Here is a 6,245-nt window from a genome sequence, read left to right on the forward strand (position 1 = left end):
GACAAGGTAATTACTTATGAGAAAGTTATGCAAATTTGCTGGTCAAGGAGAAACTTTTCAACAAGGAGAATGGTATAACTGAACATCTCCAGTCTTGAAGACATCTGCCCAGTGTGTCTTTTCATGAATATGTGTGTGTGTGTGTGTGTACCTATGTGTGTGTCCACTTGTGTGTATTCCCGTTTGTGCTTCTGTGTGTTTACAATGGATGTTATAGTTCAAGAGTAAAGAATCAGGTCAACAGATAGTCTTGTTTTTTTGCTCTTCTGGCTATCAAAACTTTGTGTTCAAATGCTCTTAATTTTGCCTATTTTCCTCAAGACTAGAAGAGAAAAACAGAATTTTCCCATTTTTATATTAATCAAATTTGAACAAAGTCACTGGGTTTTCTTAAGAAATTTCGATCAATCAAGTAAAGAAACAAAAAAAATTACCCTAGAAAAGGAAAATATACCTAGATGTTAACTGTATGTAAAATACACACTGACTGAAAGCTTTCTGTATTGTGCACACTTTTGAATCTGTGGTAACTCTTAATCCTTTCAAAGACCTGTTTTCATTACATATAGGAGACAAGTATGTTTTGCAGGTAATATAGCACTGTAATTTCTGACCATTCTCCTAATTCTCTAAAAACAGGTAATATACCTGCTCATAGTCAAACTTTTCTCATTCAAATTCTCCGAAATCTGAAGTTATTATTACTTGGTCTGTGGCCTTTTTCCCCCTTGTTTTTATTCTCCCTCTCCCTAACATCCCTAAAGGGAAAGACCTAACCATGGTGTCTGCATATCAACTCACAACTATGGGATAGCCAGTGTTTCTCCTTAAGCTAATTGTCTACAGCCCTTTCAGGGTGACTTAGGCTCTGTCTTATGCTTGAAGACCTCAATTATGTGTGGAATCCAGGAGGTGTACCCTCCCCTAACCTTGTAATCCTTTCAGACCATCACTGTTACATACATTTCTTCCCTTATATCAAGTTTGCTGTGGTGTTCCATCCTTTGCCTTTCCTGAGGGAGTGAACTCTTACACCAGTTTCACTGCCTTAGTAAAAATAGTACAAATGCAATAATTGGTAAGCATGATTTGTATTAAATGGATTGTTGTGCATTGTCCCATACTGTTAAAGTTGAAAGGAATCACTCATTTTGGGTGTTCCACAGACCAGCTAATAGGAATCCACCTGTCTTCATATTCTTTGGGTGTTCTTAGAAAAGATCTTCACCACTATGATCATGATCATTTCATGAGGCTGACAATGAAATTTTTTCAAACTAATCAGTAAGGTTTTTTATAAAATGTGTGTATGTGTCTGCATGCTAATTAAAGATATATATTTTCTTAGTTTTTTTTTTTTAGTACTGGGGTTTGAACTAAGGGACTACACCTTGAGGTACTCTGCCAGCCCTTTTTTTGTGATTTTTTTCTTTTGAGATTGGGCCTAAAGACCTATTTATCAAGGCTGGCATTGATCTATGATCCTCCTGATTTCTGCCCCTGGAGTAGCTAGGATTAAAGGCATGAGCCACCTGCACCTGGCCCTGAGGGTTTTTTTTTTTTAACTTTATTACGGTGACTATTTAAAAATCTAACTAAGAAACAATCCCTGTTACATGACACAACAGTACCCTATAATCAATTGAAGTCATTATAATATAGCATAGTACTTAAGTATATGTGGGACATTTTGAATTCCTTATTGAAGTACTTATATTCTTATTTTACTGAAGTATGTAAGGGAATAGGTAAAATGAAAGCATGATAGCAGTTCATTAAGATAAAGGAAACCCACTCACAAAGGGTGACAACTGGCTAGGAAGAAAACAATAGCGAGAGCAGCCCCTGCCATTGAGAGCTGCCCAATGTTACCCATTAGGCCTTCTTCTTGTGAGTAGTTACCATAAGTGGCCTTTGACTAAACCCACACCATTCACAAAGCCTGGAAGATGTAAGGAGAAGATTGGCCATCCATATAAACTCGTCCATATCACTGCATCATGTCCATGTGCTATGTTGCTTGGCAAAGGGAAATTAATGCTGAAGTTGGAATTAAGGTGTATTCAGCAGAGATTTGTTACTTTTTGTTTTGTTGACTCCCATATGAAGAGTGTTTGGAACAGCATCAGAGCTAAATCATTAAGAATTTCTTGTATGAATGAATGGATGAGTTGATTATGCATTTTTTTTCTTCATAAATTCCCTTCACACTAAATATTTTGGTAGACTTTCCTATGAATTGATTGCATTTCAGGGCATTATAAAAGGGCATTCGAAATACTAACAGCGTGAGAACATTCAGTTGAAAAGTTGACCACTATAACTTTGTAAGTTAAACAACCTTAAAAAGCACGTTGACTCTCAGGCTTCTATGTAGATATCTATCTTCAGGAACAGTTTTTAAGTGAATCCTCAGTCACAGAGGGATTCCCAAAACCATGTTTCTTCCTTTTTTTTGGGCAGTACCGGGGATTGAACTCAGGGCCTCCACCTTGAGTCCTTTTTTGTGATGGGTTTTTTTTTTCAAGACAGGGTCTCACAAACTATTTGCCTGGGCTGACTTTCAACCATGATCCTCCTGATCTCTGCTTCCTGAGTATCTAGGATTATAGACTTGAGCCACCAGCACCCAGCTTCAAAACCATATTTCTATACCAAATCCATCATTCCAATTGTCTTCTCATGGCCCCCATGACTTCCTTATTCCTCAGGCTCTAGCTAAATGGGCTTAGAACAGGTGTGATAATGGAGCTAAATACTGCCATCACCTTATCTCGGGCAGGGAAATGCAAGGAGTGCCAGGTATATGGAGAGAGACCAGTTGCATAGATCAGACTTGCCACAATCAAGTGGGAGGAACAAGTGGAAAGAGCTTTGGTCTGTCCTTTACTTGAGCACATCTGGAATACAGTAGTAAGCACTCAAACAAAGGAAGCTAGAATGGCCATGAATGAAAGCGGCAGAGTAGGAAGTCCACTCACCAGTGGAAGGAGAGATGGAACTTCATAGAAAAAGTGGTTAATGACCCAAGACCTACAGAATGGAAGCTGAAATACATACAATGTATGTACTAAAGCATTGATAGAACTGCTGCTCCATGCACATGTGACCATGCAGCAATAGATCTTCCTGTTTATGAGGACAGGATAATGTAAAGGATGACAGATGGGTATGTACCAATTGAAAGTCATGAAACCTAGAAGAAGGGCTTCAAAGCCACCAAGGCTGAGGAACACAATGGTTTGAATTTCACAGCCCAAAAATGTAATAGTGTTTGTATTTGACAGAAAGTTGGTTGCCATCTTGGGCACAGTGGTGGAGATGTACATCATGACAGTGACAGATAGTTGACTGAGTAGAAAGTACATGGGGATGTGGAGTCTGGTGTCTAGTCGGATGAGGTGGATCACTGTCACATTCCCCACCAAAGTCACTGAAAAGGGGATGGCAATGACAGCAAAGAGAAAAGTGTTCATTTGGCCATATTGGAAAAGACCAACAAGTGTAAAGTCTGTCCTCAAATTGTAGTTTCTGGTTTTCATGGCTTATACTGAATCATCAAAGAAGATGAAATCAGTAATTCCCATGTCCTAATGCAGATGGCCTTTGAGCGAAAACAAAATAACAATTATTAAAAATAATAAATTTTCTGGAATCACTTCATTTGACTATAGCCTTCTCTTATTTAGTAATTTAAACTTTTATCTATTGAAAAATAGTCTTAAAATTTATTTTTAATTATCTTATTTTGCTCAACATTTAAGACTTGTACATATTAACATGGGCCTGTGTGATGTCTTAGGACATTCATGCATTGTGTGCTGATCCAATCAGAGAAAGTAGTATTTTCCTGTCTTTGTCATTGCTATACATTTGGAATCTTCAAGCTCTTATCTTCAGTGTTGTGAAAATTACAAATGGTAAAATGAAAACATTTACTGAGTACATAATTTACATATACAATGACAGTGAAATAATGCATATGGATGATTTGTTTGTAAAAAATACATTCCCCTTTGCAGATGTGTTTAAGATGATAGACTTAAGCTTGTCTTATAAAAAGTTTCACTACTTTCTTGTGTGTCCCATTGAGCATAACAGTTGATCAACTATAGTGTAATTTTAATGATTCTCCACTTTTCAATTTTCAACGATCTTTGTTATAAATAAGAATTAACTCCTAAGGTCTGTGACTTCAGACACCTCCTTGAGACAATGGAGCCAAACTTGAGAGATTCCAATTCCTCCTATCCAAAATAATAACCACCACCACATTAGGTGTAGATCAAATTCAAAGACTGACCCTTAAATCAGCCTTTAATTGCACCTAACAGCCAAGAAAATTCCAAGCAGCACTGCCAGCAAGGCATGTCTGGCTCCAGCCTTGGGAAAAAAGCCCCCAACTGCTTCTCTTTACTCTTTTTTTTTTCTTTTCATTCTTCTCCTAACAAGCAGAAGACAGCTTCAATCAGAATCAAACCCTATAACATCCTGGACCTCTAGCCCATGAAAAGCCTCCCTACATCACAATGCATGCCATTTCTCCCTGACAGCTGGCTCCAAACCTGCCTGCTTGAAACTGCAGAAGATACAGGTGAGCAACATGTACCACAGGCAACTCCCCTACCCACTCCAGACCCTGGGAAAATAATCCAGTGTAGCCCCTGGGCAGACTGAACCCCCCCCCAGCAAAACTGAAAGCTATAAACAGTGAACTGTAATCTAACACTGACATTGGACGCAGGGAGGGGTGGAACACTGAACCTGCCCTGGAGAATGGGGAGGGGCAAAGAGCCAATCTCTCACTGCTGAACTGTCAGGGGCATGGCAAGGAACTGAGCTCTCAGTGCTAAACTCTCAGTGATGCACCATAAAGCAGCAAAGGCTGAGAGCAGAGGTGGTCTGACAAGCCAACTGCCTAGAGGAGCCGCTGGTACCCAGCAAAGATAGGGAGAGTCATAAAGGCTAAGAGAGGAAAACTAACCTCCTCAAGCAGGGAAGGAGGAGGATACCAGAGTTAATATCCAGGACAGAGGGCAGTAATCAAAAGTGAATTGCCTCTCCTTGCTGAGGGAGGAGCTGGTCAATCAGTCCTGCAGCTGAAGAGAACCCCAGCTGTGGCCTGCTGAAAACAGCTCTGACCACCCTGCATGAGGTGGCAATCTTACCTTACCTCACAACTCCAACTGATCTTGTGTATAGAAGGTCCAAATATGACTCACAGTCCTGGTGAGACCACATCAGAGCTTCCACATGAATACCAATACCAGCATTGGACACTTAAGAAATAACTCCAGAACTTTTATTGATAGACTGAACTGAACCAGGTTCTTGAACCTGTTTTTGTTTTTTTAAACGTGTATCTTTTTTTCTTATTCTTTTTTTTATTCCTGTATTATTAATTCCATTATCACTATTCTCTTATCCTAATTCTGATCTTCTTCACTCTCCCTTCTTCTCCTGTACTACAAGCCATCATTCTCCCTTCCAGCTACTATTTTTGCCTCTTCTCATCCACTCTTTCCCCCATGTTCACCTTCCTCTTTCATGTTCTTCCAACCTGTAACCACAATACTCCTCCATCCTACACAATCACCAGCTGCTGACTAGCCTACTCTACCAACTGCATACAACCCCAGCTCCCTATAATCCCTGACAAAAACATCCTCCATTACAACAGAAATACACCTAAACACTCACAAGGGCCACACAACACAGCAACCACCATAACTCTCAACCCACACACCCAGTCCTTTTTCCACACACCCCCACTTTTTAGTGCCACCTTTACCAATTCCCAATACTTTACCACTACCCTAATAACCATTATCCCCTCAACTCCAACTGTGTATAGATATTATCATCAAGGGGTTTTCTATAGAATATGTTAACAATGGGTCTAGCATTGAACCTGTGAACTTCTTAATGCTAAATTACACCCCCAGACCAGAGTCAGATAGAGTACTTTAACCTAGCTAACAATCAAGTCAACCACAACACAAAAATTAAATCAGGCAATCAAATTCACCAACTGTCATATCAAAAATATAGTGGCACAGCACCAAGTGGCATGATGGGAAGTAGAATGGAAAATAATTCAATACAGAATTTGGTGGGAAATGAAGAAAATGGATACCCAGTCTCTGATCTAAACAAAACAACAATAAATGTAACTAAGGAACTCAGTGATAACCCCCCCACCCCAAAAACTCTCAAAGAAGAAATCTGGGAAGAAATCTCCAAGA

General features: G+C 39.5%; 1 pseudogene; it reads right to left on the reverse strand.

Moving 5' to 3' along the window:
- Positions 1-2,663: 2,663 nt before the first annotated feature.
- On the reverse strand, positions 2,664-3,542 carry LOC109696436 (olfactory receptor 2AK2-like; annotated as a pseudogene).
- Between the last annotated feature and the right edge of the window lie 2,703 nt (positions 3,543-6,245).

The sequence above is a fragment of the Castor canadensis genome, chromosome 15 (assembly GCF_047511655.1).
Source record: "Castor canadensis chromosome 15, mCasCan1.hap1v2, whole genome shotgun sequence".
NCBI classification, from domain to species: domain Eukaryota; kingdom Metazoa; phylum Chordata; class Mammalia; order Rodentia; family Castoridae; genus Castor; species Castor canadensis.